The 17576-nt window shown below is 49.9% G+C and overlaps 1 protein-coding gene across 1 annotated transcript in view; it reads right to left on the reverse strand.

Moving 5' to 3' along the window:
• The window catches only part of SIGLEC1 (sialic acid binding Ig like lectin 1), a 47883-nt gene that overhangs the window by 19357 nt on the left and 10950 nt on the right, over positions 1-17576 (reverse strand). Inside the window, exons 2-6 of the mRNA XM_048222256.2 lie at positions 16895-17047; positions 11429-11510; positions 4429-4568; positions 3617-3713; positions 3276-3493 (exon numbers count right to left, since the gene is read on the reverse strand). The gene's annotated coding sequence lies outside the window, so the exon portion shown is untranslated. The remainder of the gene's footprint in view (positions 1-3275; positions 3494-3616; positions 3714-4428; positions 4569-11428; positions 11511-16894; positions 17048-17576) is intronic.

Here is a 17576-nt window from a genome sequence, read left to right on the forward strand (position 1 = left end):
TGTAAAGCGGCACAGCCCCCGTGGAGAGTAGTTTGGGGGTTCCTCAAAAGTCAGACATAGGGACGCCTGGGTGGCTCAGTCGGTGAAGTGTCCGCCTTTGGCTCAGGTCACGATTCCAGGGTCCTGGGATCGAGTCCCACATCAGGCTCCCTGCTTAGAGGGGACTCTGCTTCTCCCTCTGCCTGCCACTCCCCCTGCTTGTGCTCTCTCACCGTCTCCCTCTCTGACAAATAAATAAAATCTTAAAAAAACAAAAAAAGTCAGGCATAGATTACCGTGGCAATACAGCAATTCCACTTGTAGGTATCAACCCAAAAGATTTTAAAAACAGGGCCTCAGATACTTGGACGCTCCTGTCCATAGCAGCATTATTCACAATAGCCACAAAGTGGAAACAACGCAGATGCCATCAGCAGATGAACGGATAAGAGAGATGTGGTCTATCCATACAATTGGATATTATTCAGCCATAAGAAGGAACGAAATTCTGACACATGCGACAACATGGGTGAACCCTGAACTCATTATTCTAACTGAAACCAGCCACATACAAAAGGGCAAATATTGCACGCTTCTATTTATATGAGGTACCTAGAGTATGCAAGTTCAAAGACACGGAAGGTGGAGTAGAGGTCACAGGGGCAAGGAGGGGGCGGGAGGAGTGAGTGGAGAGTCCATGTTTAATGAGAGCAGAGTCCCTTTTCTGGATGATGAAAATTCCTGGAAATCGACGGTGGTGACGGTTACACAATATTGTGAATATTTGATGACGCTGAACTATACACTTAAAGAGTGGCTAGAACAGTAAGTTTAATGTTAAGTATGTTTTACAACGTGCATACAAAACCCGTGTTGCCAGGACTCCTGGGTGGCTCCGTGGGTGAAACGTCTGCCTTCGGCTCAGGTCATGATCTCAGGGTCCTGGGAACTGAGCCCCTCGTTGGGCTCCCTGCTCAGCAGGGAGTCTGCTTCTCCCTCCCCCTCTGCCCCTCCCCACCACTCGTGCTCATGCGTGCTCTCTCTCTCTCTCTCACAAATTAAAAAAAAATTTTTTTTAAACAACAAACAAACAAATAAAAAAAACATGTTGCCAACTTTGCAATCCTCCCGGGTCCTAAACGCTGACTCGGCAGAGTGAGGGGACAGGCCTGAGGAGGCTGGGAGTGGGGACAGGAAACTCATGACATCTCCCAGCCCCCAGCCCACCAGCTGCAGGATGGGGCCCAACTGATTCTGGCAGCTACCAGGGGCCACACCTGGGGAGGGGCTGAGCAGACACCCAGGGCCTGGATGGTATCTGAATTGTCCTTTAGGATGACAGTCCTTAGCCAAGGGTGACGGGAGAAGGGACGTCCTTGCAGGGAGCAGGGCAAGGGCAAAGGCATGGGAAGGCCAGGAAGAACACGGTTTCTCAGGGGACCCAGCAGACAGCTCTGGTCATTTGCTGAGGCCCAGTGGCTCATCCCCAGTTCCTTGGGCGGCTCTAGGCCTGCTCTTCTCGCAGGAGTATGTACCCACAGCCTCTACACCTTGTCCTTGGCCAAAGAGAGGCTCGTGCTGGCTCCGGCTAGAGCTATGGCCTGGATGTTGGGCTGAAAGGCAGTCCTGGGCATGTTTGGGGCAGGTGGGCAATAAGGGCAGCTCTGCTATAACAGAGACATCAGGGAGATAGTGGCATGTCGGCCCCAGCGCCCCTGCTGTTGCCATTTGGGGCCATGGAAAAGACAATGCTGAAACTACAGGAGGAATGGTGGGATTTTAGACCTACTGACCCCAGAATGGAGCAGAGCTTTTTGAAACATGCGAGAGGACCCTTTCTAGAACCACCCCAAATCACATCACGTAGATGTCACCTACACTTAGCCAGCCCCAACAAGAGGGCAGTCCCACTAGAGTCCAGTTCATTGGCTCAATCTGTTCCACCCCAAAGACCAGCCTCATCCTAGAGAACTTTCCTGGAAAAAGAAGGGCAAGACAGACCTCAGAAAGGAAGACCCTTGTCCCTATTTGAAAACCTTGGGCCTCTGGGGTTGGTGCTCCGAAGCTTTGGATTGAGCTGGGTGTACAGGGGGGCGCCCTGCGCCCTCCTGGTGGTAAAGGGGCAATTGCCAGTTCTGGGGGACCAGAACACCTCGGCCCTGAAACAACCTCTTCCTTAGGCAACGACTGTCTAGGAGAGGATTGTTCCCCAGACCTCAGAAAGTTCCTGAGGTTCATCTTTTTATCTCCAAGTCTTGGGTGCTCTGAACATAGGATTTCAATTCCTACTCCCAGAATTGGTGTATGTGGCATCAGGGTGGGGCTGGGGTGGCCTGGCACATAGTGGGTGCCCGTGTCTGCTGCCTGTGTGAGAGCAAGTGGGCGGGTGAAGTCTATGTGAGACCAAGTGTCCCGTGATAACTGGGGAGGTTTGGCTGAACTCTGACCTCGGATCCCAGAGCCAGTCGGTCCTGGGGAAGGAAGGACAGAGGTGGTTTCACCACAGACAGCTATGCAGGGTTCGGTTTCTGTTTCCTAGCACCAGGGCTCCCCCACCAACTTCCCTATCAGGCTGCAGAAGGAGGGAAATGAGGGGACCCAGCCATCTGGAATGCTCTGCCCCACAGATAGGAAATCAGGGTACAAGCGGGCAATTCCGGAGTATGTTATCTTCCTAATAGTGGAAAGCCCCAAACAGAAGCCAAACTTTTCACTTGAAAAGCCATACAACCCATAAATGAAGTCGACTGGCTTTGAAACGGCCAGTAAAGATTTCGCATCTCGTTTTTCAATCTGGCTGTAAATGGTTGGAGCCCAAGCGCCCGCGCCCCAGGCTGTGCCAGGCGGTGCTGGGGGTCCTGCGGGGAGGAAGAAGTGGTGATGAAGGGAGTGAGTGGGACTGGGCTCCTGTGAGGCCAAGAGGAGGGGTGGGCGGCAGCTGCGTGAGCATGAAGCTGAATTTCGGCTGCCGTGTGGGATGGAATTGCATGGACGTGGAGGGAACAGTGATGGGTTGGGAGGGGATGAAGGTCAGGGTTCAGGCTACGTGGAGACGACGGCAATGTTCGGGGTGTCAATGAAGGTGAGGAAGGGCGGGAAGGTGTGAGGACTGGGGTCGGGATGTGGGTTGGGGAAGATTTGGGGGGTGTGGACGCGTTCCAGTAATGACTACAGCTTTGATTAGTGGTTAGGGCTTGGGTTGGTCTGGGGTCCAGCACCCATCCCCAATGCCCCCCAGCAAATCTTAGCCCAGCCCCTCTCCCAGCCCTCCTCTCGCGCTCCAGAGATGGGAATACCTGCTCCACGGAGGAAGGGGCTGCAGGGCTTCTGAACCACAGGAAGAACAGGAAGGAGGGCCAGGTGCTCGTGGTGCTGGTGGCTTCCCAGGGCTCGGCCTCCCCAAGAGAGGAGATCCAGCCTCAGACCCTGGTTCCTCTTTTCCCAAAGCCTCAGCCTGGAGGCCGGTCAGGGAGGCAGCTGCAGGCCTTGCGTAATACCAAGACAGGAAGGCCTCCTAGGCAGGGGAAGGGCCCCGGGGAAGGCCCTTAAGGACTTTAGCAAGCAGAAGTGGGATCTGGGGTCACACTGGAGTGTCCTCTCAGGCAAAGTGAAATTTGGGGGGGGGGGTCCAGCTTACCAGCCACATCCATTCTCCTCTTCTTTGTGGCCACTGGCCTTTTTAGGGAGTCCGAGAGAGAAGGAAGGGACCTTTCCACCCATGGTCCTTCTGACAACTGGAAAGGAGACAAGCCCGGCCTGGGGTGAGGGAGCATTACAGGGCACCCAGACGCAAGTGTTGATTCTCCAAGCCCTTTGGGAGCCTCTCAGTACCCCACTGCTACCGAGATACTCTGAGAAGAACCCTCAAGAAGCAGGCCCTAGTCGTGGGAGACACAGGGCCCCAAACTCCAGGATATTCCTTAGGCTGGAAGGCTCCTCTGGTTCCCCCTTCCTTCCCCCACTGTCTGTCCTACAGCCCCACTACCCCCACATGTGATTTCAGCACCCCCAACCCCCCGCTGAGGCAGAAGAAGAAAACCCCCACCACGGCTAGTTACTGTTTTTTATTGAAGCCCGTTTTATTGATGGCCTGCGACGTGCCGGACATGAGCCACGTGGAGCAGGGTGCTGATTGCTCCAAGCGATGCTGGACACAAGTAACAACACATTTCTCATTTCACAACTCAAACTTAACTCAGCCCCTGCCTACCTGTGGCAGTGGAGAGCCCAGCCCCTGGCAGATCAGGCCCCCTCCACCCTGTGGGCCAACCCACACAGACAGATCAAAAAGGACACGAAACCCTGAATCAGGTTGAACCCAGGACCCCAGGTCACAGTGGCCCAAAGCAACTCTCTCCTGACATTCTGCCCTGAAATCCTCAAGCGCCAGAAAAATTAGGGCTCTGTCACTCACTCTGGCCTCTTTGCCGCCCCTGTGTCTCTCCTAACCTTGGGTCCTTTCTTCTTTTGACCAAAGCACAACGGGTTCATCCAAGGCTTCCTCCTCCAATCCCAACATAAGACTTGTTGGTCCAACTCTGGGTCTGTGCAGCTGATTCCAACCGTATGACATTCTAGACAAGGCCAGACTAGGAAGACAGTAAAGAGGTCGTTGTTACCAGGGGTTAGTGGGGAGGAAAGTATGCACAAATGGAGTGCGGAAGATTTTTTTTTGGGCGGCAAAACTGTTCCGTACGGTACCATAATGACGCAGGTACTGTTGTTACACACCTGCCCAAATCCACAGAAGGCACAAAACTGAGTGAGCCCTACCATGGACTGTGGACCTCAGGTGATTGTAATGTGTCAATGTAGGTCTATCAGTTATGACAAATTGGGGGGGAATGTTGATAACGGGTAAGCTATGAATGTGGCGGGGTAGGGGGCATACGGGAAATCTGTGTATCTTCCCCTCATTTTGATGTGAACCTAAAACTGTTCTAAAAAAGAAAAAGGGGGCGCCTGGGTAGCGCAGTCGTTAAGCGTCTGCCTTCGGCTCAGGGCGTGATCCTGGCGTTCTGGGACTGAGCCCCTCATCAGGCTCCTCTGCTGGGAGCCTGCTTCTTCCTCTCCCACTCCCCCTGCTTGTGTTACCTCTCTCGCTGCCTGTCTCTCTGTCAAATAAATAAATAAAATCTTTAAAAAAATTAAAAAAAAATTTTTAAATAAAAAAAGAAAAAAGAAAAAGAAAGAAAGAAAGAGAGAGAGGAAGAGAGAGGGAGGGAAGGGAGGAAAAAAAAGAAAAGAAAAGAAAAGAAAAGAAAAGAAAAGAAAAGAAAAGAAAAGAAAAGAAAAGAAAAAAGAAAAAGGAAATAATAGAAAGGACAAAGCTCTGTGCCATTCGCTCCAGCCGCTGGAGTGAGAGAGAGCTCAGAAAGTCTCTCAAGAATTTGGGCCGTAACTGGTAGGCGCACAACTTTCGCATCCACCTTCCATCACCTGAAAGCAAGGCCTGCTCACGTCCTTGACTCTGGGCAGCTGACGTTTCAGCCGTTTCAGCCTCGAGGCAGGTGGCCGAAGGCGGTGTGCATAACTACTTTCATATCTGGATTGTTTGGAGATTGTAAAATAGAAGGAATAAAGGTCTGTGCAGAGAAACTCTCTTAACAATTCTCAGGCTTTTGTATCCTCAAATTCCATCTCTTTACAATTAAAAATATCAGATTAAAATCTGTCCGGAGAATAGCAGATCCTAAAATAATAGAACCTTTCAGGATTAGGAAAGAGCATGAGCAGAGACGTCACACAATATGTTTTTAGTGGTGATGCTTGAAATGGGAAATCTGAAATATGACACTGAATCTGGCTAGTCAATGAATTTATTTCATGGCTTAATGGTGTTACTCTCAGAAAAATTTGGATAATGTGTTTTACTTTTGTTCTGGAAAAAATAAGCATAATTTTTAAAAAGATTTTATTAATTAATTTATTTATTAATTTGTTTATTTGTCAGAGAGAGGGAACATGCGAGCACAAGCTGGGAAGGGAAGGGAAGAGAAGGGAGAACAAGCAGGGGGAGGGAGAGGGAGAGAGAGAAGCAGGCTCCCCGCTGAGCAGGGAGCCCGATGTGGGACTTGATCCCAGGACCCTGGGATCATGACCTGAGCAGAAGGCAGACGCTTGATGGACTTAGCCACCCAGGCGCCCCAAGCATAAATTTTTTTAATGAAGAAAAGTTTGGCTAAAATGCAGAAAATTATAATTAATGGGGATTTAAATAAAATAGAAGTGTATCTCCCTCTCCCTCGAGTAAGCGTTGGCATCCAAGGCTGATGTGGCAACTGCACAATCATCACGAAACTAGAACCCTTTTAATTTTTTGTGTTCTGCCATCTTCAATGAGCTGCTTCCACTCATGGTCTAAGATGGCTGCTGGAATGCCAGCCACTATTTCTGCATTCCAGAAGGCAAGATGGAGGAAAGAACAAAGAAGATCATGCCCCCATCTTTTAAGGATAATTCCTTAAATTGCGTATTTCATTTCTGCTTATGTCACACTAGCCAGATGTTAGTCACATGGCCTTATGTCCTAATTCCAATACATGATGTGCCCAGGTAAATATTAGGGGTTCATTATTAAGGAGTAGTGGGAGATGAAGCCCTGCCTTTTTATGGAGCAACCAGGATCCTAATTAAATCACTCATTCCTTGGAACTGTTGGGATCCCAGCCCCAGCCCCCCCTCCCCCCGCAAGTCTGCGACAGCATCCTTGTAGAGCCTTCTGTCTCCCATAGAGGGCGCCAGAGCCCTCTGCTTCCTCGCCTGTGTCCTTTCCGATGCAACCGCAACATCTGAGGTATGGCCAGCTCAGCCCACAGTAGCCCAAAGAAGATCTTCAGGGCCTCCTGTGGTCAGCTTGGGAACAGGTGCGAGTCACGTAGCTCAGTGGCTGAGAGCCTGGGCCTTGCATAGAGCTGCGTTCAAATCCAGACATATCATTCACCAGCTGTGTGATCAGGGGGAAGTCACTCAACCACCCTGAGCCTGGAGCCTTTGGGACAGCTTGCGTGAAAAGCCTGCCACAGGGGCGCCTGGGTGGCACAGCGGTTAAGCGTCTGCCTTTGGCTCAGGGCGTGATCCCGGAGTTACGGGATCGAGCCCCACGTCAGGCTCCTCCACTATGAGCCTGCTTCTTCCTCTCCCACTCCCCCTGCTTGTGTTCCCTCTCTCGCTGGCTGTCTCTATCTCTGTCAAATAAATAAATAAAATCTTAAAAAGAAAAGAAAAGAAAAGCCTGCCACAAAGCCCAGAATGTCAGAACAGCTCTGTGGGTGAGTGAGAGTGGCTGAAGGCTGTGCTCCGCCTTCCCCACCGAAGGCCGCCACCACTCTCATAGCCACACCCTGGATTATCACTCATTCAGTTACCCCAGAGCCTATGGTCTGTCCCTCTGGCTCTCCTCCCCTGCCCATGCACTCATTTCTGCTCCCGGAGCGTTTGAGGGCATATGGACTTCTCCACCCTCCCCCCACCTCCCTCCCCCAGCTAATGCTCCAGGGCAGAGAAAATCCCTTCCATCCATGCTCATACCAGTCAGCCTTGCCCTCCCTCCCTTCCTAAAGACGAATTGGCCACAAGGTATTATCAGCCAGTTGAGAAAAGCAGGATTATGAAAAGCATAGCCGGGGCGCCTGGGTGGCTCAGTTGTTAAGTGTCTGCCTTCGGCTCAGGGCGTGATCCCGGCGTCATGGGATCGAGCCCCACATCAGGCTCCTCCGCTGGGAGCCTGCTTCTTCCTCTCCCACTCCCCCTGCTTGTGTTCCCTCTCTCGCTGGCTGTCTCTCTCTGTCAAATAAATAAATAAAATCTTAAAAAAGAAAGGAAGGAAGGAAGGAAGGAAGGAAGGAAGGAAGAGAAAGAAAGAAAGAAAGAAAGAAAGAAAGAAAGAAAGAAAGAAAGAAAGAAAGAAAGAAAGAAAAGCATAGCCAACCACGATTGAGTGTTGACTGCGCCGGCAGTGGGCTAAGCACTGACACTTAGTAACCATGTAGCGACCCCCTGAGCCAGGCGCTCTTGTTACCTCCACTCTGCAGGAAACCGAGTCCCAGAGCAGTACCTTGGCTTGGCTGAGATTGAAACAGCTCACGAGGGGCAGAGACATGGATCTGAAACCAGGCAGCCTGTTTCCTGCTCTGCACCCTGAACTACTCAACTCTACTGCCTCTTCCTCATTATTATTAAGCTTTCTATTTTAATTCCAGTGCAGTGAACATACAGTGTTAGTTCCAGGTGTATAATACAGTGATTCAACAATTCTATACGGTCCTCAGTGCTCATCCTGGTAAGTGTGCTCTTAATCCCGTTCACCTGTTTCCCCCATCACCCCCCCCCCCCAGCTCCCCTCTGGTAGCCAGCAGTTTGTTCTTTATGGTTAGGAGTCTGATTCTTGGTTTGCCTCTCTCTCTCTCTCTCTCTCTTTTTGTTTGCTTGTTTGTTTTGTTTCTTCAATTCCACATATGAGTGAAATCATATGGTATTCATCTTTGGCGGACTCATTTCACTTCACATCATACCGTCTGGCTCTGTCCAAGCTGCTGCATTATGGCAATAATAGTCCATTGTGTGCACATATTACGTTTTCTTTACCCACTCATTTTTTGATGACATTTGGGCTGCTTCCAATACTGGCTCTTTAATAAATTTTTTAAAAACGTGAGCTGATTCCAGAGGAAACAGATAATTCAAAGAACAGAAGAGAACTTATAAAAAGAGTCTAATTCTATTATATTCATAAAACAAATAGAGGAAGCTATGGGGAAAAAAGCAAGAAATAATTCTTGGAAATTTAAAATAGAATCACTGAGAAAAAACAAATGCAATAGAAAGAAGTGTGAGCATCTGTGGTTTGGGTGTCCAAAATGAATTCACCTTTCTTTTGATAAAAGAAAAAAAAATTCTGATTTCCCTCCCGTATTCTAAAGCCTGTGGATTGGGTGGAATTGACCACCCCCTCCCTATTTTATACACAAGAGGAACATGTTGTTGCTGATAGTCCACTCTGAGGAGTCAGGGGACGGAGACAACACTGAGGGCAGAGGAAAGGTATATAGTGACCCTGGGTCCTTGATGACATTGCAGTCCCTGGATCAAGCCTTACCTGAAGCTAAAGGAGTAAGTGCTTCTCTTTCTAAATATCCACTTATCAAATCCTATAGAAATACTCCAATTATCCTTGCCTCAGTTGTGTTTCCAGCCCTCAGATGAGTCACCATCAGGGTAAACTGCCAGGCCTTGTGTAGAAGCCCCCCCGCCCCGAAGGCACAGCTGTCAGAAACAAAACCAAAAACCAACCAAATTGCACAACTGGACTGAGGAAGCAGCGGTTCACCAAAAGAAAAGGGAGGGAAAAGGAGTGCTGGATAAATACAACAGCAGCTACCACATCTCACTACACAGACAAAGGGCCTGGGCATGGGAAAGTGTGCGTGGCAAGTAGATTTTGTGGTAACATAATGGAAACGACATCTGTTTCTTCTCTCAGGAAGAAAAGAGAAAGGCAGTTAGAAAACCAGAAACAACAAAATCTAACCCAGGGTCTGAATATGAAGCAAATACATGAGAGGCATGATTCTGAGCAATTAGTGGAAAAGAGAATCTGCTTGACCTTGATGTTGGAGAAAGCAAATATTCTTCAAGCAGCAGACGGTGGAGGGAATGGCTTTATGTTTCCTTTTCAAGAAACTGTCTCATTACTTGGTTCTGTAGTAACGTTTATATAATCATAAAATTGGTTGATTTCCACTTTTCAGAATCAACCTGAAGATAAAGAGTGGAAGATTTAGCTATAATTACAAAACAGAATGTAAATGTTATAAACTTTGACCATGGAAATGTGAAGGTAAAACCAATGAAATTAGAAGGGGGTAAGGAAGGAAGGTGGCAGGTGGACTTAGAGAGGTTAATTACCTTTTCATAGTGATGGGGCCCAAGAAGTTGTCTGTGTTTTAAATATAGATTGTTCAGGGGCGCCTGGGTGGCATAGTCATGGGTTAAGCCACCAACTCTTGATCTCGGCTCCGGTCTCAATCTCAGGGTCCTCGGATCGAGCCCCATGGCAGGCTCCCCCACTAGCGGGGAGTCTGCTTTAAGATTTCTCTCTCTCTCCCTCTGCCCCTCCCCCTGCTCATATGCACATGTTCTCTCTCTCTCTCTCTCAAATAAATAAATAAATCTTAAACATAGATTGGTCAGAAATATAAATAACAGCAACATGAGACTGTGATAATAACATAGCCAACAAAACTGATAAACTGGGCACAGGAGGAGATGGGAGATAGTGTCACTTAAAATCTTGATTTAATGATGAGGTGTCATTAGATGTTCTCGAGTTACTAAACTGAGAAACAGAGGTAGTCTTTTTTTTGAGAGAGAGAGCGAGAGAAAGAGAAAGCGTGTATGTGCAGCAGGAGAGAGAGAGAGAATCCCAAGAGGACTTCCCACTGAGTGTGGAGCCTGACACGGGGCTCGATCCCAGGACCCTGAGATCATGACCTGAGCCGAAATCAAGAGTCCTACGCTTAAACAACTGAGCCACCCAGGCACCCTGAGAAACAGAGGTAAAGCATATTCTTTAAAACTACAATGTTAAAACTCTGGGATATCTAAAAATATAAAAAGTTCTGAGGAGTGGAATGGGTGTGGGAAACGTTGCTTTCCATTTCGTCCCATCCTGTTCCGGCTGAATTTCTTTACCTACACAGACTACACCATCTCAGACCCCCACCACCCACCTCGCTCTACCTCTTAGGTTTCTACGGCACTTGGCACCATTCCCACCTCCTTCCAGTTTGTCTGTCTGTACTGAAGGGGGTGGAATTTTCCCAGACTCCTTTCCAGCATTTCCAGACTCCTTTCCAGCTGCCTCAATGCCACCACACGACCGTTCAGCCAAAATTAATTTCCCACTTCAGCAGACTGTCAAATAATAGTGTCTCTCAAAACTCTGGAACTGGGACTAAGTGATACCATTCGGCTTCTGCCTATAGCTGAAATGGAGGGCAGATAAATTCAGGCATGCTCACAGGCACCGAGAAGAAAAAAATAAATAACAGGCAATCTGTTTAGAGAATGAAAAGACAAGCCATAGACTGGGAGAAAACATTTGCAAAACATATCTGATAAAGGACTTGTACCCAAAATACACGAAGAAGTCTTACAGCTCAACAGTAAGAAATCAAACATCCCCAGTAAAAAATACACAAAGGGAGGAGGCTGGCTGGCTCAGTGGGTGGAGCGTGCGACTCTCGATCTCCGGGTACTGAGTTCGAGCCCCACGCTGGGTGCAGAGATTACTTAAAATTTAAAAAGTCTTTTAAAAAATGCACAAAGGATCTGAACAGCTACGTCACCAAAGATACACAACGGGCAACGAACCACGTGAAAAGATGCTCGACATCATATATCATCGGGAAATTGCAAATTAAAACAACAATAAGATATCACTACGTACCTATGAGAACGGCCAAAATCCCGAACACGGACAACAGCGGATGCTGACGAGGCTGTCGAGTAGCAGGAACCTCCATGCTTTGCTGGTGGGAATGCAAAATGGGACAGCTACTTGGAAAGACATTTTGGTGGGTTTCTACGAAGTTAAACATAATCTTCCCATATGATCCAGTGGTCACACTCCTAGATATTTACCCAATTGAGCTGAACCCTATCTACACAAAATGCTGCCTACAAATGTTTCTAGCAGCTTCACTTATAATCGCCAAAATCTGGAAGCAACCAAGATGTCCTTCAATGAGTAAATGGATAAGTCAACTGTTACATGCATACAAGGGAATATTCTTTAGCGATAAAAAGAAATGAGCTATCAAACCATGGAAAGACACGGAGGAAACTTAAATGCATATGACCCAGTGACAGAAGCCAGCCTGAGAAGACCACCTTCGGAGGGCGCCTGGGCGGCTCAGTCTGGGTTTCGGCTCAGGTCATGATCTCACAGTTGTGGGATGGAGCCCGGTGTCAGCTCCACACTCAGTGCGGAGTTGGCTTCAGATTCTTTCTACCTCTTCCTCTGCCCCTCTTCCCCCCCCCCAAATTAATAAATAAAATCTTTGGGGGAAAAAAAGACCACCTTCTGTATGATTCCAACTATGTGATTCTGGAAAAGGCAAAAATTTTTTGCCTGTGGTTGCCAGGCACTCAACAGATAAATAAGTGGAGGCCGGGGGATTTTGGGGGCAGTGAAAGTATTCTGTCTGATACTGTAAAGATGAATACATGATATTATGTAGTTTCCAAGACCTACAGATGTACAACACAAAGGGTGAACCTTAATGTAAACTGTGGACTTCAGCTGATAATGTATCAATGTTGGTTCAGTCATTGTAACAAATACACAACACTAATCCAGGATGTTAAGATAGGGGACACTGTGCAAGGAAAGGATACAAGGGAACTCTGTACTATCTGCTCATTATTTTTGTAAATTTAAAACTATTCTTAAAAACAAAATCTATTGGGGGGGGGCGTCTGAATGGCTCAGTGGTTAAGCATCCAGCTCTTGACTTTGGCTCAGGTCATGATCTCAGAGTCGTGAGATCAAGTCCCACGTCAGGTTCCGGGCTGGGAGTAGAGTCTGCCTAAAATTCTCTCTCTCCATCTCCCTCTGCCCCTCCCACCCTCAAAATAAGTAAATAAATCTACCGGGTGGGAGGGATGGTCAAAAAGGACTAAAGGCAAGTGGGAGGTACAGATTTTCAGTTATGAGATAAATAAGTCACAGGGATGAAAGGTACAGCATAGGGAACATAGTCAGGCGTATGGTAATAGCCCTGTGTGGTGACTGGGGGCCCCTACACTTGTGGTGAGTATGGCGTAATGTACAGACTTGTCAAATCACTCTGTTGTATCCCTGAAACTCATGTAACATTGTGTGTCAACATACTTCAATTAAAACGTAACTAAAATCCAGTGCCTGCGTGGTTCAGATGGTTAAGTGTCTGCTTCAGCTCAGGTTATGATCTCCAGGTCCAGGGATCAAGCCCCACATTGGGCTCCCGGCTCCCAGCTCGCGGGAAGTCCGCTTCTCCCTCTGTCCCTCCTCCTGCTCATGCTCTCTTTCTCTCTAATGAATAAATAAAATCTTTAAAAAATAAAATGTCACTAAAATCTATTAATTATTAAAATAAAGTATTAGATTAATTATTAAAAGACAGTCTGCAACAAGAGAAGAATCTAGCAGATATGCAGAGAGCAGCAGGGAGCAGAGTCCCTGTAGCCACACAGGGAGGAACGTGGCCAGGTGACAGCTCCCTGGCTGCTGACGTATTTGCAGTTCCTTGTTCTGGAACCTCGTGAGGCCCAGATGCACCCTTGTCTGTTCCTGGATTCTACAACGTACAAACCCTCTGTCCTTGGCACAAGCTTCTCCTTTACCTACACTGCTCCAGTGGCTCGTGTAACCCTTCTAAAGCCATTATCCAAATGGACCAGTCTCTGAGTGATGTCATGACAGAAGAGGTCCGGTCTGGCAACCAAGTCATTTCAACAAATTTCAAGTTCTGTGTGTTTTCTTGAACACCATGAAAGGGATACTTAGATTATAGCAACACATTGTAAACCCCCTTCCTTTCTCCTTCCATCCACTTTCCCACACACTGGCAAAAACTTGAAAAACTCGAAACAATTTCCCCCAACCCTGTCCATACACTTCTTGTCTCTCCCCTAGCCTCCCTGCATCCTGATTCTGCATCATAAAAACCAAAACGTGTTCTGGGGAGGCAGAACCTTCCTCATACGGTGTTGGGAGGGGGGTGGGTGAAACTGACTGGCAAAGCCAGAATCGTCTTTTGTGGGCAAAAGGGTGGGGTGGGCCGACTCCTGGGAAGCCCTGTACCCTTCTCTTTCACACTGCACACCCTGCCTGGGTGATCTCATCCACTCTCGTGGCTTCGATTACCATCTCCGTGGGGGTGACTGCCAAATTTCTACCCGCAACCCAAAACTCTGCTTTGAGCTCCAGATCCATACACCAACTGCCTAGTCAACATTTCTCTTTGGGGGTGAATCAGATAGGATTACATCCTGCTGTGAGTAACAGAGCCTGAAAATAAAAGGATTTCTTGCACAAAAAGGATTTCTTTCTTCTGCATTAAATGTCTGGATGTACACAGCCCTAGGCTGGCACGGCCGTATTGCTCAACTGCCCATCTCTCTGTAGGTCACTACTCTGCTACCCCTGGGGCGTGTTCCTCAACCTTATGCTCCAAAATGGTGGTTTGAGCTCCGGTCATCCCATCAACCTCCCAGGCAGCAGGATGGAGAAAAGCAGAATGAGGAACAAAGAAGAACAGGCACCCACCAGGGTTGAAAGCCTGGAAGACACCATATAACCTTCTGCTTCTGTCTCATTAGTCAGAACTTAGTCACATGGCCACGCCTAGCAGCAAGGAAGGCTGGGAAATCTCTTCTTTATGCTGGGTGGCCACATGCATGGCTAAAAAGAGAAGATTGTATTGTTAAGAACAAGGAAATAGATATCAGGGGAGGGAGCAGCTCCACAGTCTCCTCCAACTTAAAGTGGCTGACATGGAGGTATTATCTTCCCCCAACACATCCTGTTCCCTTAGAGTCTTGGTCATTTTCTGTACCTTCACAGAACCCCGCCCTCCTTGCCTTTATCTGCACTGTTTCCTCCTCCTGGAATGTCCTTCCCACTTCTCCACATAGATAACTCTCTCAGTTGTCCTTCAGGGCTCAGCTCAGGGGTCACCTCATCCAAGAAGTCTTCCTGATGTTCCTGCTGGGAACCCTAATAACATCACACCGGAGAAGGGGTTGCAAATGGGACAATGTTGGTGCAGAGTTCTTCTGGGAGAGGGGCCGATGCTGGTCCTTTGGGTGTCATTTGGGGGCATGGTGCTGGAGAGGCTCTGCAGGAAGGTGCGACCCCGGGTCTTTTTTATGAAAAAAGAGGCGCCAGTTGCCCATACCACAGAGGAGGCAGGGCGCTACCAAGGCTGGCCACAGGCCGGGCCTCCCACACTCCCATCTCCAATGAGGAAAATGATGTGGCTGTGGGCCACAGAGAGGAAGTCCAGCTGGGTGGGGGCAGGCGGAGTAATTCCTGGAAGGAAGCTCGCACCTCAGGAATCTGCTAGAGGAACACTCTAGAGCCCTCTGTCCCAGGAGCCCTCCACCACCTGTTCCCAGGAAAGGGCCGGCAGGGCTGGACAACCATGGGGGAGCTGCCTCTGGGTGCCTAGGTACCATCCTCCTCTGCCAGCTTCCTGCAACATGGGCCTCGGTCAAGGACAGACGCCCTGAGGCCGCTGCTGGGTCCAAATGGAGCAGTGCTCCCGAAACCTCAGCTTTCTCTTCTGTACAATGAGGATGGGGGGCCCTTCCCCCCAAGGGTTTGGTGGCAGGGTAGATGGCAGGGTAAGCTACCCAGCTAGGCATCAGCACACCGTGGGGTTCAGTCGACAAAGTCTACTGGTGAATAAATCTACTGGCGCCTGCCCTCCTTGCTGGTGTGTTTTGGGGGGGGGGGGGCTGCTGGGGCAGAGCAAGCAGCTGGGCCTCGGCAGGGGGGAGGGGAGACTGAGGCGCCCTGCTCTAAAACTGCCTGCTGGTCCGCCTTGTCAGGCCAGGCGGTGGGCACTGGGAAAGGAGAGCCCTGCTTCTGCCTTCCCAGCTCCGCGTTTCCCTGAGAGACCCCTAGTGATCACCGGGGCTGGGGGCTCTCCGAACCGACACAGCATCCACGACAGGGTCCGGGGGGCCAGTTTCTTCCCAAGGGCTCAAGGGAAAGAAGAATGTTGCCGAGCAGGTGAGGGCTGGGGGCCTGGCCCAGGGGGAACAAAGCTCTGGAGCTTGTGTTCGAAGGGCTGGAGGTGGGGTTGGAGGTTAGGTCTGGGAAGGAGAACTTGAGAGGTCAACCGAGGGCAGTCCACACCTTGGGTCATTTGGGTCTCCTCCTGTAGGTCGTGGGGAACCACGGAGAATATAAGAGGTGAAGTGATGGGGCCAGACTTGCACTTTGGAAAGTCACCTTCGCTTGCACAATAGAAATGGGTCGGAAGGGCAGGACATCCTCAGGAGAACGGAAGAGCCAAGGCCGGAGTGGGGAAGCCTGGCCTGGAGAAAGGCCGCTCCAGGGAGGATACTCTCAGAGGCTGATCTTTCCTGAAGCTTCCCCACCCCGGGAGAAGCAGAAAGCCAGTGAGGTCAGTGGGTGGGCCCACAATGGCACTGGGAGGGGAGAGGAGGGTGTTGCAAGGGCACAGACAGAGGGTGGTTACCAGGCAGGGGCTCTGCAGGACCCTTGCACATGACCTCCTGGGCCCAAACCTGCTGGCAACTGAATCGAACATTCTTGAATGTGAGGATTCACTGGAATTATTTGCTGTCCTTCTCTTCTGTTAGACTGGAAGCTGCCCAAGGGTGGGGCCTGTAATTCCCAAATCAGACTAAGAGGGCCTGAAATGGGGGTGGGGGTGGGGGACAGAAGGCTGCCAAGTGGGAGGATGCTGAGGGCTGGGGACCCCCTACATGGGTCTTCACTCCTGCTCAGAGCCTGCTGCCAGTGGCCCTCAGAGATGAGCCAATAGGCAGAGCTCGGGGTGGGGATAGAAGGAAACCGCCGGGGAAGGGCAGAAGAAAGCAAGAGACAGGCTGCCTCAGAGGGGCCAGACCCTTTGCCCGTTCCCCATATACTCCCCTGCAGCCACTTCCGCCCTCCCCAGCTTTGTTCAGCCTCTGGCATGACACGAAGGGCCGACAGGCCCCATCACACACCTGTCATACACACAGACAAATACAAACACACACACAAAGACACACATATAATATACATAGACACAAGGACACAGTCACACAGACGTCCCAAGAGACACATTAACACATGAACACAAAGTCACTGGCACCCAGAGACACACTCTTACACACAGATGCCCACACTCACCGGAACAGCCAGTGAGGGCTGCTGACTGGATACCTTGCAGGCTTACTGGCTTCGTACTAACGTCGCAAACAGTCTGGTGCAGCATACCCCCTACCCCCGGCCTTGCTGCAGGGGCGCTTCAGGGCAGTGACCCGGATCGTAAGGGCAACAAGCCTAGGAGAGGGGACACTTGAGCTGACGAGGTTTTAGATGGGCAGTGGGGAGGAGGTATCTAGGGAGAAAAATGGCCCCTGCAAAGGTTTGGGGTAGCAGGACAACTGTGATGCCCAAAGAACTGTGGGGCCCTTGTCTGGGAGGGGGCTGCAGACCAGACAGGAAGCCAGCCCCCCCTCCTGCAGAGAGACCTGGCTGAGAAGCAGCCTTTTGTCCCCATCCCACCTGTGCCCAGCGTGAGTCCTCATGGGGGCACACTGGGCAGAGGCAAAGGGACCTGGCCCAGGCCCTCCTGAACCAGGAGGTGGTGGAGGGCAAACTAAGTTAGCTGCCTTAGAGGGGCCTAGCAGAAAGGGGTCTCCATCTGGCAAACCCCTGTTTGGAGCCATGTCCTCGCATCCCCCAGAGGGCCGTTAGGATAGGAAGGCTGTGAGCTCTCCAAGGAAAGGGGCTGAGTGCTCTTTGAGGAGGCCGGGTGAGTTCCCAGTGAGCCCCCTGCCAGGAATGGGGCCCCAGCCTGTGAGAATCC

The sequence above is a fragment of the Ursus arctos genome, unplaced genomic scaffold (assembly GCF_023065955.2).
Source record: "Ursus arctos isolate Adak ecotype North America unplaced genomic scaffold, UrsArc2.0 scaffold_16, whole genome shotgun sequence".
NCBI classification, from domain to species: domain Eukaryota; kingdom Metazoa; phylum Chordata; class Mammalia; order Carnivora; family Ursidae; genus Ursus; species Ursus arctos.